The sequence below is a fragment of the Dendrobates tinctorius genome, unplaced genomic scaffold, assembly GCF_039654945.1.
Source record: "Dendrobates tinctorius isolate UK_male_01 unplaced genomic scaffold, ASM3965494v1 ptg000020l, whole genome shotgun sequence".
NCBI classification, from domain to species: domain Eukaryota; kingdom Metazoa; phylum Chordata; class Amphibia; order Anura; family Dendrobatidae; genus Dendrobates; species Dendrobates tinctorius.
The window spans coordinates 20,941,688-20,959,247 of NW_027361688.1; the positions used below are offsets into that span (position 1 = coordinate 20,941,688).

General features: G+C 45.8%; 1 protein-coding gene across 5 annotated transcripts in view; it reads left to right on the plus strand.

Moving 5' to 3' along the window:
* Positions 1-17,560, plus strand: part of IL12B (interleukin 12B) — a 118,608-nt gene that overhangs the window by 72,598 nt on the left and 28,450 nt on the right. For 3 of the 5 annotated variants that reach the window (XM_073567856.1, XM_073567860.1, XM_073567855.1), the window contains exon 2: positions 9,578-9,701. The exons of the other annotated variants lie outside the window; for them this stretch is intronic. The gene's annotated coding sequence lies outside the window, so the exon portion shown is untranslated. The remainder of the gene's footprint in view (positions 1-9,577; positions 9,702-17,560) is intronic. 5 annotated transcript variants of the gene reach the window in all.

The window sequence follows — 17,560 nt, forward strand, 5'->3', positions numbered from 1 at the left end:
AAGGCAAATAAAATAATGGGAAGCATTAAAAGAGCCAGAGATGCTCATGACGAGAACATAGTTTTGCCCCGTGTACAATTTTGGTCTCCGGTGTATAAGAATATTTATTTACTGAAATCTTGAGAATTACCACAATTTTTTTATACTCATTGTTCTCTCTTCTCAGAGATCGTGCCTTTGAGTAGTCTGTGCTTGTTGTATATTCCTAAAGTAAATTTAAGTGAGAAATGTGGTTTGAGGAAAGTCCCTTCCAAGTAACGAGACTTGTAAAACTAACTTTTTACAAGAGAGATATTTTAACCTCAAAGCTATAGTTAATACAATAACATTATATGATATTCCTTCAGCCCTTTATGGGCGAACTTCTCAGCTTCTTTATACAACTGATCAGAGGGGATGCCAATAGACGGATCTCCCAAAATGTAATATTGATTATTTATAATTAATTTTTAAATTTTGTTTTGAAGCAATTTTCTGTTTTTCAGAAAGCCATTGTCTCCCGGCTTCAGTTTCTTTAAAAAAAAAAAAAATAGTGCAACTTTGTTAGTTATGTATAGAGATAGCTAGTCTTAGTTTGCACCAGTACACACCAGTTTTCTGTTTGGAAATGACCGTCAGTCTTATGCTATCTATATATTGGCTCTCTGACCGAGCACTCCGCCAGTATAAATGTAGGCTTCAGCCAAGGAGAAGATTCACATTAGGATAGGTTCCCAACAAAAGGAGGTCACCTTGTCGTGGCTGCTCGGCATGCTTATATAAATGTGCTGAGTATCTTATTTTTGTTCCTATTTTCTAGAGAAGTAATGCAATTCAAATTTTATATATTTCATGTTTACATGTGATATCGCTACAGAGTGAAACTTTATTTGTTGGTTAGGAATAGAGATGGCTACGCTTAGTATGCACCTGTTCAGACCAGTTTTCTGTCTGGAAGTGACGATCAGTCTTTTGATGTTTAAAAAATAACCAAAAAGTGCTTTTTTCATCCTGCCCCGATCCAGTGCTGAGTGTCTGCTGCTGCTTCCACTGTCTGTTACTGTCTGATGTTACATCAGTAGTGCTGCATCCAATCAGTAACTCTGAATCGCTTGTGCCATACACTTACTGATTGGCTGCAATGCTGAGAAGCTGCAGAAGCCTACCTGGGGTAAAGGACAGGGGATCAGAAAACCATGTTAAAGGGAATCTGTCACCCATTTTTAGTGATATCATGTAAAGATATCCTTCAATTGTGTGTCACATAAGGATTCTCTTAGGACTTTTGATTCCCCCTGACCCCGCACCTTTGATGCATAAATACCTTTTTTATCTCGGTTGAGATGTATGTATATCACCATGGGCGGGGCTTATTCGCCTTCTCTCCCCCCGTTTTCCCTACACATTTCTTCCTTTTTCTTCCTGCCGTTCATGTAGAGTTTCCGCGCTTGCGCATTGAAAATGCCTCCAGCACTTGCGCAGTTTGCTTTGCCCAACTGTGGGCAAAGCATATAATCAGTACTGCGCATGCGCCGGTATTTTTCAGCGCGGTCTATGCCCCGGAAGTCTGCAAATGCAGGATACACTTCCTGGCCGCCGGATGCATAGTAAAGCCCCGCGCAGTGCTGAGGAAGCCATACTGCGCAAGCGCGGAGGCCTTTTTTAATGCGCAAGCGCAGAAAACAACTGCATCTGTGATATTCACAGATGAAGCTACGTTTAGCAAGCCGAGGAGGAGAAGGCGAATAAGCCCCGCCCATTGGACCGGACCGCGGCAATTTACATACATCTCAACCAATATAAAATAGGTATTTATGCATCAAAGGTGCGGGGTCAGGGGGAATCAAATGTCCTAAGAGAATCCTTATGTGACACACAATTGAATGATATCATTACATGATATCACTAAAAATGGGTGACAGATTCCCTTTAAGCCACATATTTTACTTGGGGTCATTATATATTACTTCTCCTACACTGGAAAGAAGCTGCATCCCAAGACCTGCCCCTATTCCTGCCCCTTTCTTTCCGCCTTCATCCATCTTTATCCTATCTGCCCTGAGCCCACTCCACACATCCTAACCCACTCCAGGATGGATAGATCTGTAATTCGGTGTTAAGGGGTTAAATCATCACAATAACATTTCACATCACCTCGCAAACAAACGGAAAAAAAATCTCAAAAAATGCAGAATACAGGTCTCTGTCCAAGTGTGGAGGCTCAAAGGGAGGAGGATTTCTCAGACTAGACTATGAACACTGGTCCTTGGTAGTCTGAGAAAAACCCCTCCCACTGCCACTAGTTGGACCAATCCAGAGCAGTGGGTGTGTTTCAGACTTCTAAAGCACAGTGTGTATGGAGCATTGGGCAGCCATTTTATCATGCATAAACATAGGACTGGGAATCAAGAGCGGATCGTAAGAAAATGAAAAGGAGGGCACCGGGAATATTAACTATGCATTATCCATTTATAGGTAAATTTTTATTGTGAAGTGATAAATCACTTTAAGGAAATTTCCATTATTTGGGGGTTTATACACCGCTCTCTGGCTCTAAGGGAAATTCACAAACAGGTCAGAAAATATTAACAATTGCTATCGGGGGAACCAACGCCTATATATCTAATATATATATAGCATATATATATAGGCGTTGGTTCTCCCGATCGAAAATGTTAATATTCCCTGTACTGTTTGAATATATATATAATTAGTCCGATTGTTCTCTTCAAATGCCTTTGGTCAATGCTTAAAATTTAGGATCCACCATGAATACCCCCTGGAGACAATGAAGCTGTCACGGGTTTGCGCTGTACTTCTAAGAAATAATCGATAAGGATAATTTATAAACCAATAGAAACCAGCAGAAATGTACGTAAAGGCACCATCAGGCGTGTGCCGGCAGTACCTAGCACTGTCACAGTGACTTATTGTCAGACGGGGAACTGTCCATGACTAATTGTGATATTATCAGATTTGTTTGCTGAGCCTGAAGGAAGTTATGGAAACTCTCATCACTCGTTAAATTCTAATTTATTTTACTTCTCACAACGTAAAAACCAAAGGTAGCCTGTCTGTGAAGAAGCCATGCTCCCGGCAAGCAAAACAAAGAAGTGAAAATTTGGCAAATTTCTGCAATTTTTCAAATTTGAAGCAGGAATCTGGAAACTGATTCCTTAGTGCCTTCTGATATCTTTTCAAGCGGAATTATAAAACCAAGAAAGCGACGTCTATCCAGTTGTAGGTGCGAATAAACAAGTGGAAGGGATATCATGTAAAAAAGAACTACGGTAATCTAGTATCCTGTCTATATCGCCACATGGTCACTCACGCTAACTGCGTATAGTCGGATGTGGTGCGGCCACATTGACACAATTTAATTAGTTGCTCGAAAGCAGGCAAGTAGGTATATATATATATATATATATATATATATCTGTGGGACAACATATAATTATTATGGCTTGGTAATTTACATGAGGTATAAGACAAGACTCTACCCGACACAAAACAGAAAAGGTATTTCCCCACCCCTTGGAGAAATCTGGTGTCTACACAATGACTTTCAGTTGCCGTATAACGGAAACTGGACTTTAGTGTTCCTTTACTATCTGTAGGGTGTTTATGGGTTAATTTCTAGTATACCTGGGGGTCTACTGTGGGGTAATGGAAACAATCAATATTATAGAATATACTGTTTAATATTTAATGATACACAGGGGTGAAGGGTTGATAGTGTTGGCCTATGATAGAATGGTGTACTCATTTAAAGGGGACTTGTCAGCTCTCCTGACATGTTAGTTTTAGTAAGTAACTGTATTCCCCAAGTAATGACAATTTTGGAACAATTTTTCTTAGAATTTTGTGCTGTGCCGTTCCTCTGTTATTCCTCCTTGAAATTGACAAATAATTTGACTTCTGGGTGCTACTGGTTTAGTTGTGGGTGTGTCCTTACACAGTCAGGCACTGTCCAATCAGTGCTGCCAGTATCAGACACACCTCTTGACGGTATGCAGTATGCTCCCCCTTGTGGTGAAAGAAAGAATTATTTAATTTATCTTTTATTTCTTTTGAATTGTTCACAGAAAGGGGTCACTAAGTTTGCCTATTCCATTTCCGTTTCATCATGATTTTACTATAAGCTGTACATGAACAAAAGTATTTTAAAGCTCAATAATAATATCACAAGCAGGGGAAATAATTTAGAAAAAAAAAATTCCCAAAAAATTAATCTTTGCTGGTTTGCTAAGGAAAATCTGTTAACCTTACATATCTGACATGTTGGGATCGATGTATGAAATTCTTTGCATGGGGAATTCCATTAATCAATCAAAAGGTTACAGATTGACATATAGTTACACGGTTGCTGAGGTTGAAAAAAAACATCGAGTCCAATCTATAATCCTGCCATGCTGACCCAAAGGAAGGCAAAAACCCCTATGAGAAAGACGTCGCGTACCGTATTAAAAGGAAAAAAAATCTTTTCTGCCTCTATATATGGCAATTGGACTAGTTCCCTAGATCAATCTCCCAGTTTACAATCCTTTTCTTACTCCTCTTGCACTTCTCTAAAGGACCATTTATATATTCAGATTTCAGCCCATTATTGAGCGCACCATGACTATACACAAGTTGATTGGCCATGTTTAATGGTCTTGTTTACATGGGCCACATGGGCTATATATATATATGGGCCACATTAAATTTGAGATGATCTTTGGTGTTGTTGTAGGGTTCGGTGCTGTGGGCCGGTTCTGAATTTTCTTCACCCTGAAACCCCTCTTCTAAACGGATATTTTTCAATGTGTGTTGTGCAGTTGTGCTCGCTCTGCACTTACTTGTGGGCTTGAAGCCTCTGCTACGTCTGTGTCTTTGGGACCGGGGTTAGTAACACACACACCAGGAGACCTTGAGTTTGGTTCAACAGGTTTGGTTTTACTATACAGTTCAGTTACATTTGTCTGCGTTATACAGTATGGGACAGAGCCCCTTCCAGTTGATATTCCCATAAAACAGTACACTTCAAGGTCCTGCCTCTGGTCTTCCTGAACTGTCCCCACCTCAACAGCTTCTATTGGCACTAGGGACTTCCTATCCCTATAACCCAACTTTCCTGAGGTCCATCACAGTTTCCTCTTGCTTTTTCCCAAACGGCCTCTTCCTCTAAGAAGTGAATAACTCTTCCAGACCATAAGCCCTGAACCGTCCATGGATCTATGCTAGACTCTCAGTGCGCCCTTCTGCTGTTTGGAAGCTTGATACTCCTAGAGCCCTTGAACAGACTTGAACCTGTCACTTCCACTGTCTGAGACTACCTGAACTCTACTCCCTCTAGCAGAAAGTGCTTTTCTTTTTTAGTTAGATATCATTCCTCCCAGTATGTGGGCTATTCCAAAAACATTTAAATATACCTTACCCGGTGTGATAACTATATCCCTATAGCATTCACTGGTTCTTCTAGTGGCCAGCCCTCCCAAATCACCAGAGATGGCCTTGAGGAAAAACCTCCAGGAAACCGAAACACAGACCGGCCATAAGTAGAATATGCAGATTTATGCATATAAAACATGTAACCATATAACACTTCTATAAAATACAACTCTCTCTTGCCACTGCGTCTTCTTGAGCACTGCTCACCCTCTTGCATAGTTATAAATCAGATAAGCGGGATTCAGAAGAGGAAAAAAGGCTTAGAAACACGCTGTCAGACTCACTAGGGAAGGTAGATCCTCTAATCCCACTGTCATGATCCCAGTGCAGGTTTTGACCTGCACGTCAGGGGTTAATGTCTTGAGCCCAGTGCAGGCTTTGACCTGCACACCTGGGGTTAATTATTGTGGCCTCTCTTTGGTTCAGGGAGAGCTTCTTATAGCCCTGGGAAACTCCAATTCCCGTCAGTTATACTTTTGCCTTTGGAAGAGTGTGTTAACCCCTGTGTGCCTGTTCGTTGTCTTCTAGCTTGCCTATATGGTTCTGACCCGGTTCTGTCCCACGTTGTGAGTTTGCCTATTGATTCTGTACTGTATATCTGTTTCTCTGGTTTCTGACTTCTTGGCTACGTCCTGACTATCCGTTCTGTCTAATCCTTTGGTACAGTCATGCTATCTCATGCTTTGACCCCGGCCTGATCTGTTTACATCGCTGTCTATGCCCCTTGGTAACTTTATCCCGTAGTTACCCTACTAGGAGTTTTCCTTCAGCTCCTAGCTCTCTGGAGTTTAGGCCATGCCCACAGCAGTCACGTGCTTCAGGTCATGCTGGTCTGAAGCACGCATCTTCTCTGCTGCTGCCCGCTCCACAGGTATCTCTGAGCACAGGTTGTCTTACTCAGGACACGCGCACTGGCTCAGTGAGCAAGTGCAGTGCGGTGTTCCTGACACCCAAGGTCTGGATGGACACATGGGCCACAGTCATCGGTACAGTGTTATACCGTGATGACTCCGGGAGTGGACCCTCTGGGTCGTGGCACCCACATTCCCTGGGTGAGCTGGCCTAGTGAGAGTCAGGGGCAAGCCTAAGGGGGTAAGATACCACGACTGCTGGAACCAGGTGGCCGGCTCACAGGAGACAGAAATGAGTGTTTGCAGGATGCAACAGGGAGTGAGCTGGAGACAGGAGTGTGCAAAGCGTGTCCACAGGAGTACGCAGGGTATAGGACCATACAGAGCGTGTACACGGGAGTGCGCAAGATACTGAACCGTGCAAGGCGGGTGTATGAGAGCACGTCTGGCGAGCACGCCCGGGAGCGGGCAAAGCAGGATGCGTGCCGCGCAGGGAAGCACGCCAAAGTAAGGGACAGACAGAGCACAGAGCGTAGGTACGGAGCATGTGCCAGGGGGCATGGCAGAGCAAGGCACAGGGCACAAGGCAGAGGACCCGAGTTGAGTGTGCAGCCAAGCAAGGACAGAACAGACCAAACCAGAAAGCACAACAATAATCAGGCACCTCCCACAGGAGGAGGTAGCCTGATATATCACATGATCACTTGGACTTCCGGGTCAGGTCCTCCAGGACATAGAGAGGACGAGACCAGAGACAGAGCTGGAAAGTGCGTGCGTGCGTACAGGAGCACAGCGCTACCATGGGACTAGGTGCGAGAGGTGCGCGTGCACACCCGACGAGGCCCCCGGAGTGGCCGCGGCACTGGAAGAGGTGACGTCGGACCCGAGGCCCCGCCCCCAGGTGACAGCGGCGTGACATACAGCAGGCAGGTGAGGTACCCAGGAACCAGGTAGCAGAAATACGGCAGATACAGACAGGAGTCCCAAAACATGTATCAGAAGTCCTGGAAGTCTGGGAACAGGTAGCAGAGGTACTGGAGTACTGAGAGCAGGAAGCATAGTTCGTAGAAAATCTGGAATAGGTAGCAGAGGTCCTGAAAGACTGGGAACAGGTATCATAAGTCATGGCAAACCAGAAACGGGTAGCAGAGTTCCTGAAAGATGAGAAACGGGTATCAGAGGTCCTAGAGGATCAGGAAGAGGTACCAGAGGTCCTAGAAGACTGGGATCAGGTAGCAGAGGTCCTCAAAGCCACAGGTGGACAGGAGACATCCTGGAAGCTGCAGGTGGACAAGAGATGTCCTGAAAACCATAGGCAGACACACAGCAGAGGTCCTGGAAGACTGGGAGCAGGTAGCAGAGTTCCTAGAAAACCGGGAATAGATGGCAGAGGTACTGGAAGCCGCAGGCAGAAAGGAGAAGTCCTAGAAGCCACGGGCGGACAAGAGAACAGAAACAGGTAACAAAGATCCTGAAAGACTGGGGACAGGTAGCAGAAGTCATGGTACTTATAACCCTCACCCACAAAGCCCTCCATGGCTCAGCACCACCCTACATCTCCTCCCTTGTTTCAGTATACCACCCTACCCGCGCCCTACCTGAAAGACTGGGGACAGGTAGCAGAAGTCATGGTACTTATTACCCTCACCCACAAAGCCCTCCATGGCTCAGCACCACCCTACATCTCCTCCCTTGTTTCAGTATACCACCCTACCCGCGCCCTCCGTTCTGCTGATGACCTGAAGTTAGCATCCTCAATAATCAGAACCTCCCACTCCCATCTCCAAGACTTTACACGTGCTGCGCCAATTCTTTGGAATGCACTTCCCAGGTCAATACGATTAGTCCCCAATCCCCACAATTTTAAGCGTGCCCTGAAAACGCATTTATTCAGACTGGCCTATCGCCTCAGCATATTAACCTAATCTATCCCTGTGTGGCACAGCCAAAAGTTTTACCATAACCAGGTTCCCCGCATCATGTTCCCACATGATTTATGCATCCATTAGCCCTCTGTGTCTGTACTGATACACACTTAACATTATGGCTGGTCCATACAATCAGGGCAACTGTTACCACCCACCTTTCGTGTCTCCCTTTTTTTTCCTCATAGATTCTAAGCAGTGCCCTCATTCCTCTTGGTATTCCTTATAATCTATGTGATTATTGTTATGCTGTAATGTCTATTGTCTGTACAAATCCCCTCCGAAATGTAAAGAGCTGCGGAATATGTCGGCGCTATAGAAATCAAATTTATTATATATTATTATGGTAGACCAGAAACGGGTAGCAGAGATCCTGAAAGATGAGGAACGGGTAGCAGAGGTCCTACAGGATCAGAAAGAGGTATCAGAGGTCCTGAAAAACTGGGATCAGGTAGCAGTGGTCCATAAAGCCACAGGTGGACAGGAGACATCCTGGAAGCTGCAGGCGGACAGGAGATGTCCTGGAAGCCACAGACACACATGCAGAAGTCATGGAAGACAGGGTACAGGTAGCAGAAATCCTGGGAAATCTGGAGCAGGTAGCAGAGGTCCTATAAACCAGGAAGGGGTAGTACAAGTCCTGGAAGACTGGGATCTCGTAGCAGAGTTCCTCGAAGCCACAGGCAGACAGAAGACATCCTGGAAGCTTCAGACTGACAGGACATGTCCTGAAATCACAGGCAGACACGTAGCAGATGTCCTGGAAGACAAGGAACAGGTAGCAGAGGCATGGAAGAACTGGGACAGGTAGCAGAGGTCCTGGAAGACAGGGACCAGATAGAAGAGGTCCTGGAAAAAAACTGGGAACAGATAGCAGAGGTCCAGCAACCGGTATCAAAGTTCCTGTAAAACCAGGAATAGCAGAGGTACTGGTAGCCACAGGCAGACAGAAGACATCCTGGAAGCTTCAGACTGACAGGACATGTCCTGAAAGTCACAGGAAGACATGTAGCAGAGGTCCTGGAAGACAAGGAACAGGTAGCAGAGGCATGGAAGAACTGGGACAGGTAGCAGAGGTCCTGGAAGACAGGGAACAGATAGCATAGGTCCTGGAAAAAACTGGGAACAGATAGCAGAGGTCCTGGAAAATTAGGAGCAGGTAGCAAAGTTCCTGAAAACCAAGATTAGGTAGAAGAGGTACTGGAAGCCACAGGCAGACAGGATACCAGGAACAGGTAGCAAAGGTTCTGGAAGAAAATGAACAGGTAGCAGAAATCCTGGAAAACTGGGAAAAGATAGCAGAGGTCCTGGAAGACGGTGAACAGGTAGCACACAGAGCTCCAGAGCAACTAAAAAGTTTTAATACCAAGACTTATGTGTGTGTCTTTGTAGGCCTTATATATGCCCAGGAAGATGATCAGATGGGATCACACTGGGCCATCTACAAAGCCCGACGTACAGCACAACAGAGTTCGGCAGACCAGGGTGAGGGGAACAAAGCCTGGATCCAGGACAGGTGGGTAACACACACTGTCTGAAATAGTTCACTGTTGGATTCACAGTTAACTCACTTTACAATCAGCTACATGAATTGACACATTCAAGGTTGTAGAAGCTAAACAATGAATATCTTTTTACAGAAACCCAGTTGAATTTTTCTTTGTACCCAAAAATAACAAACATAACAAGTTAAAAAAAATTCTGTTGAAGGTGTCCATATCTTTTGATGGAAAGTCCCAGGCTTAACCCAAAAACTTAAAATGTAAAATTATGCACATTTTCCTGTTTTTATATTTGTGGAAGCAAATGCTTTCAATCCACTTAATGTTGTAGATCAGCGGTGAAAAGTTTCTATTCTCTCTTGGACATCCTCGTGGTGGAGTCTCTGTTGTTGTTCCCTGTTTTGCTTCTCGAACGCAATGTAGTATCATGCCGCGGCTTTCTCGCTTCTTCTTTGGGACAAAGATCTCCGATTTTATGACATCATGATACTCCACTTTATTCATCCTCAACTCCGTCCACTCCACAATGCAACTGTATGAGTAAATCCATGCAGGTGAAACATGACAAATAACATAGAAATCTTGGGTGACTTTTTGAAAAATGTTTGTGCCGCCAATGTGAATGAACTGACTTATGGAAATGTGAAAGAATATTCAACCAGCCACTAATTTTACGTATGCTCATAGGGCTCAAGTAAAGATTTATCATAACTTTACCAAAAATTCACAAGAAACTGAGTCAAGATGTTATTAGGATAAGTGCACACTACATCTTTTTCACCCTGGAAGCCCCCTTAAAAAGTGCTAAAATACCCCCAAAAAGGATGAAACATAATTCACAGCAATGTCAAAACAACTCACGACTCTATAAATCCCTACATTAATGACACATGTCTAGAAATCTATAATTGCTTACTTGTAAAGTTCTATTTTTTAAGAAAGACAACCTGGCCCCTCTTGATCTTGTCGAATGAATCAGCCATTTCAAATTAGGGTCTATTAAAGCTTATTAGTGATTATCATCTAAACTAAACAGACATGCGAACACCTGACGATTGGGCAAAATGATTATTATTTGTCGGGTGCGATAATTTTTAAGCAAGCTTAAAAATAATCATAGTCGGCAGCACTTCGCCCCGTCTAAACAGGTGTTGTGCTGCCAATATTCTATCCGCACAGAACGATTGTGTTAAAGGTGTTTTAGCAATGATCTTGCCCCGTTACCTAAAATTAAAGGGTATATTTTCTTTTGCAATTGTTTTTTTTATTGTCCAAATTCTTTTCAAATAATAATAAAAATAAAAAAATATTTGGCAACTTTGCAAATAGCCTATACTGTTAATAGATGATAAATGTCGATTGTGGGCCAAAAACCTATGCTATACCGCCATACAGATGTCACATAATGCTTGTAGTAAGTAGAAAAAACTAATAGCTGCAAGTGAAAAAAAGTTAAATTGACCCATGTGAACACGGATTAAGCCAACGTTTCGGCCAAATAGGGCCTTTCCACACAAATTAGATCCGCGTCGCTCAGTACCCTCTGACCACTTCCTGCACAGATATACCTTGCGAAAGGCCCTATTTGGCCGAAACATTGGCTAAATCTGTGTACTCATGGGTCGGTTTAACTGAATAAAGCTACTTTTTTCCGCTTGCGACTATTACAGTACCAAAGATTTTTTCTACTTACATGAAGACTACGTCTTACTTCTGAGCACCTACTCGACACTACAGTAGAGGGAACCTATTTATGTTTCATTACTTGCTTGTAGAACATTTCATTTTCACAGAGATTAATCTAAAATCCCTTTAACCCTGGGGTTCTGTAGACTAGACTCTTCTAGTCTTCATTCCTGGTACACAGCTCAGCGTTTCAACAAGGAGAGCCAGATAAAAAAAAAAAAAAGAATCAGACCGGCCATCACTAATTTGTTGGCAATTGTAAAGTAAGCTGCCAGCAGCGGATCTTGATGATTTGCCCAAGTGCATTCAGCGCGACAGAAGATTCCTCAGACGGCCATTAATAATCTGTCTGATAGCAGCCAAGGCTCCAAGTGTGGGGATTCCAGACTGAAGAAATCAAAATGTTAAGAAGATATAACATGTCTATCCATCCTATGATTATCATAATTCCACAGCTTTTCCTTCTTGGTGTTGCAATGTCGATGTTGTGGAGTGTAAGTGTTGTATGTTGAGGACTATCATTTATTTGCAGTTGCATAAGAATGAAGATAATGAAGAAAGTGCTGCACCCTGGAATGCACAATCTTCATATACATATTAGTAAGAAATTAATTACCCCGTGTGCTGGAATGACTGCATGCCTTCATGTCATGCTGTGACGAGCGTCAGCTTACGCTGAGTCGTTTTCCTTAAATGAGTGGACCCTCTGGGCCGTGGCACCCACCCACCTAGGGCGAGCTGACCTAATGAGGAGCCACCCCCTATACAGGGAGTGTCAGGGGCAAGACCAAGGGGGTGAGCCACCACGGCAGCTGGACCAGATGGCCGGCTCAGGGAAACAAGACAAGGCGAGACAAGACGTTAGTTCAAAGTAACTTCATTAAGGAACACTTCAGGGTAATAACAGGTGCCAAACGTAAATACACAGGGAACACATAGCAAAGTGCGTGGAAGGGCACGCCAAGGTCCAAAGCATGGTACGTGCAGGATGGTAGCCAGAAGCACGATGACGTCAGACTCCGGACGGCAAGCAACGATCGACCGGGACATCAGGTTCTGTAGCTCTGATGGCGATCGGCAGGATCCGGGCATCCGGTAAGCAGACCAGGGTTCCATGCAAGGAGACAAGAAAAAGTTAGAGACATGATGCGTGTCAAGAAACACGCCAGGGTCCAGGATCGGGTGCGGTGGCATCGGGATCCGGAGTGCTGGCATCGACCGACAGGAGCCAGGAATCAGGCTGGGGAAGTCCGCTTCGGATATCAGGCCGCAGTCATCTAAGTCCGTACCTCTGGCAGCGGTCGGCAGGTTACGGAATCCGGCAAGCAGGACAGGGTTCAAAGCAGAGCAAAGTAAGCAAAAGACTTGTGCAAGAGTAGCATGAAAACGCACAGTGCGAGAACCAGCGTGAGTGCAAGGGAGCATGGAAACCACTGCTGGAGCACCGGCAGGCGGTACCGGCGGGTGGCAAAGGCAGGCGGGCACGACAAGAGGCGGCACAGCTGAAGCACACACAGGTGGTAACCACTATAGCACTGGACGGCGGGCACGGCTGGGGCACACATGCGGGCACGACAGGAGCAGCACGGCTGAGGCGCAACAGGCGGGCAATGGGCGACCAGGCGCGTGCAAGAGTGCACGGAGCCACAAGGCAGGGCTAGGCAAAGGTACAGGACAGAGACACGTGCGAGACAGCACTGCAAAGCCTAGTACGAGAGGTGCAAGAGCACACGAATTATCAGTGACAAGGCATAGAGTACGAGGCAGAGTCCTGCGCATGCAGAGGGCATGCCAGGGGCAAAGTACAAGGCGAGACCTGCGCGTGCCGAGGGGCACGCCAGGGACAGGTTCAAAGCGAGGCCCGCACGTGTAGAGAGACACGCCAGGGACAGGGTACAAAGCAGAGGTCTGCACGTGTAGAGAGACACACCAGGGACTGGGTACATGAAGCAGAAAAGCAAGGCAAGACAGGAAACCAGGCTGAGCCTAGGCAGAATACGGAACCAGGAACGGAGGCTTAGGCAAAAACACGGAGCAAGAACAGAGCTAGCAGCGGAGCGTAGGCCGAAGCCCAGAGCCGGGCCAAGGCAGAGCCTTGGGACTAGCCTAGAAACGTGCAAGAGAACACAATAGGAAAGAGTCTAGCAGCGGAGCGTAGGCCGAAGCCCAGAGCCAGGCCAAGGCAGAGCCTTGGGACTAGACATGGAAAAGAGCACAAAAGTAAACGAGGAGGAATAGTGCGTGTGCCAGGGAGCACTACAGAGCACCATAGAAGAGAGCGAGACAGAGCAAGCAAAGACAGAGACCATAGGGAGGAACAAGGCAGAGCAAGGCAAGGAACGGAAGCTAGACGGGAGCACAGAACAGAATCAGAGCAAGGAAGGACTACAAGGCAAAGCAGAGCAGAGACAAAACATGGCACAAAGGACAAACACTAGACATGGCACGAGACAAGAGACGGAGTACAAGCACAGAGCGTGTGCAGAGACGCACGACAGGGCAGAGTGCAGGGGCGCAGAATAGAGGGAGCGACCCAGCAGACCAAGCAGCCATGCAGGGAAGCGACACAATACTCAGGCCCTGACCATAAGGAGGGGCGGTCTGATATAGGGCATTGGCACCTCCACTTCCGGGTCAGCACCAGGGGAGAACTTCCGGTTCAGATCCTCAGGATAACAGAGAGCAGTCACATGATCAGGATTACAGGCATGCAGAGAGGATTGCAGAACCAGACAGTGCTGGATCCTAGGAAGGGTCACATGATCAGGGGTTTCAGACATGCAGAGATGATTGCAGAATCGGACAGTGCTGGATCCCAGGAAAGGTCACGTGATCAGGGGTTTCAGACATGCAGAGATGATTGCAGAAGGTAGAGCAGAAACGCAGGCATCTAGCAGTCACAAGGTAAGTGTGCACAATGCACCAGAGATCACGCAGGATAGCAGACATGATATGCGCGTGCACATCGCTCCAGGGGTTCTTGAGGCAAAACAGACATGGCGGACATGACAGACATGGCGAGCATGACACATGCACTTTCCACGAAGATATACTGTATGGTCAGAATTGATTAGCTGTGATTTCCCACACGTAATTAGATGACACCTGCAGTGTTCCGTATGTCCTGATGTTAAAATAATTGGAAAACATTTGTGGTCAATGGGTTGTTCAAAAAGCATCTATCACTACATTAGATATGAGATAAGGGGTTAAGATGCACCACCTAAATAGAACCTGCCCTGACACCAGTTCATCGGACTACACGTCACAGATCTTCTTTAGGCTCTACATTTCTAAATCCATTATCAGTCATCTGTTACTATAGGATTGTCCTGTGCCTAAAGGGGGTTTTACACATAGCGATATCGCTAGCAATATCGCTAAAACGTCACTGATTTTGTGAGGTTATAGCGATATAGCTAGCGATATCGCTATGTGTGATACTTACCTCCGACCGGCTCCCCCGCTGTCTGTCGCTGTCCATCGCTGATCGCGCGGCTCCATTTCTCGTCGTCTGCTTCCTGCTGGGCTTCCTGCTGTGTGAGACGAGCGACGCTGGACGCGGGCGGGAGGACGTCTGGATCACTGTATGTGAAAGGTGACTATCGTGCGCTGCGTCGCTGTGAGGTCTTCCTGTGTGGAAGCTCACTAGCGATCATTTAGCGATGCACCAGCGATCCTGACCGGGTCGTATCACTGGTCGGATCGCTGGTGCATCGCTAAGTGTAAAAGGGCCTTAAGGTTCAGTCTTGGATAACTGTGAAGCAAAGTTTTGATCCCTGTAGATAGTTGAACGTTGATAACCTGAGGGTCTCGGGGCTATCTATACCTCAGCTTATCACATACTTTCCAGCTGTCCCATAAGATCCAGGAGGCTACCAAAAAAAGGCAGCCCTCACTGACTGTTGTGGAAGGTGGTAAATCATCAGAAACCCTCCGAAGTCAGAAATTCCAAATAGTTCCTTGTGTCTCAGCATTTTAGGGAGGTAGAGTCCAGGGCATCCATGAGTGTGGAGAGGGGAATGAACAGTTGTCGTGGGGTTTGGCCTATAGAAAAGGTCTTGGTTATTCTGCATTCACAGAAAGAATCACGCTCTCAAGTCGGTCATTCACCTTAAGATAAGATAAGATAATCCTTTAATCGTCCCACCATGGGGAAATTCAGAGCATTACAGCAGCAAGGCAGGAACAAGTACAGATACAGATGCATAAAGGCATTACATTGACAGTAGGTAGGTACATATACGAAAAAAAAAAGATATAACCGGACTATCACAACTTTGGATCTATCAGTTCACTGTTTGGGTCGTTCTCCGTTTTGGACAGTGCTGGTTATACAGCCTAACTGCAGCAGGAAGGAAGGACTTTCGATAGCGCTCCCTCTCACATTTAGAATGAAGTAGCCGGTCACTGACAGTACTGCACATCTTTGTCACGGTCTCATGCATGGGATGGGAATCATTCTGCACCATGTAGCTCACCTTGGCCAGTATCCTCCTGTCACCTACTTCCTGAACTGGATCAAGGGGGCATCCCAGGACAGAGCTGGCCCTTCTAATCAGTTTGTCCAGCCTATTCCTGTCCCTGGTTGATATGCCACTACCCCAGCACGCCACACCAAAGAAGATGATTGATGCCACAACAGAGTTGAAGGATGCAAGGAGTGCCCCTCTAACTCCGAAGGCTCTCAGCCTTCTGAGCAGATAAAGCCTACTGTGGCCCTTCCTGTACACTGCATCCAAGTGATGGGCCCAGTCAAGCTTATTATTGAGGATCACACCAAGGTACTTATAGGTGTCGACTATCTCAATATCATTTCCCTGAATGTTCACCACTACTGGTGGATTTTTTCTCTTGCGAAAGTCCACCACCAATTCCTTGGTCTTCCCGGAATTAATCCTAAAGTGGTTCCTCTGACACCACTCCACAAAAGCTTGGTTAGTATCTCTGTACTCTCTTTCATCTCCTCCTGTGATGAGGCCTACTATTGCAGAGTCATCAGAATACTTCTGCAAGTAGCAGCTAGATGAGTTGTACTTAAAATCCGCAGTGTACAGTGTGAAGAGAAAAGGGACAAGAACTGTACCTTGAGGTGCCCCTGTGTTGCAGATCACCATGTCTGACACACTGTCCCGAACCTTTACAAACTGAGGTCGGTTCGTGAGGTAGTTAAGGATCCAGGTGGAGAGTTGGAGGTCCACGCCAGCAAGGCCCAGCTTGTCTCTCAGTAGACCTGGCTGTATAGTATTAAAAGCACTAGAGAAATCGAAGAACATTATTCTCACAGTGTTCCCAGGATTCTCCAGGTGAGAGAGAGTCCTATCTAGAAGTTGGATAATGGCATCATCCACACCAATGCCTGGCCTGTAGGCAAACTGGAGAGGGTCCATATCCGAGCTCACTAGAGGACGGAGACGTGTGAGAACCAATCTCTCTAGTACCTTCATCAGGTGTGATGTCAATGCTACAGGTCTATAGTCATTAAGGTCTTTCGGATAAGGTTTCTTCGGAACTGGTACCACACACGATAATTTCCACAGTTGTGGTACTATACCTATTCTCAGGCTCATATTGAACAGATATGTAATGATCTCACTCAGCTGGTGCCCACAGGTTCTGAATAGCCTTGCACTGATGCCATCAGGACCTGCAGCCTTCAAAACTTTGATCTTATCCAGTTCTTTTGCAACCTGGGTACTTGTGAAGAACAGACCCTGGCTCAGTTGACAAGTTGCAGCAGGCGGCGAGGTTATTGTAGCAGAGAGGTGTGAATGGTATGCAGGGGCAGGAGCAGCCAGTGTGTGATTAAATCTGTTAAAGAATAGATTAAGTTCATTAAGCCCCTCTCTATCTACAACCATCCTGGAGACAGTCTGTCTATGCCCAGATATAGACTTTAGACCCTCCCAGACTTCATGGATCCTTTTCTGTGACAGTTTCAGTTCAATCTTTCTCTTATAATTAGCCTTTCCCTGCCTGATTAGATTCTTCAGATCTTTCTGCACCTCTCTTAGCCTGCCCTTGTCACCTGATGTGAAGGCCAACTTCTTCTCTTTGAGAAGAGCCTTTATTCCGGGGCTGATCCATGGTTTATTGTTAGAGAAGCACCTCACTACTTTTGTGGGAATCGTGTTGTCTACACAGAAATTAATGTAGTCCGTTATACAGTGTGTGAGACCATCCATGT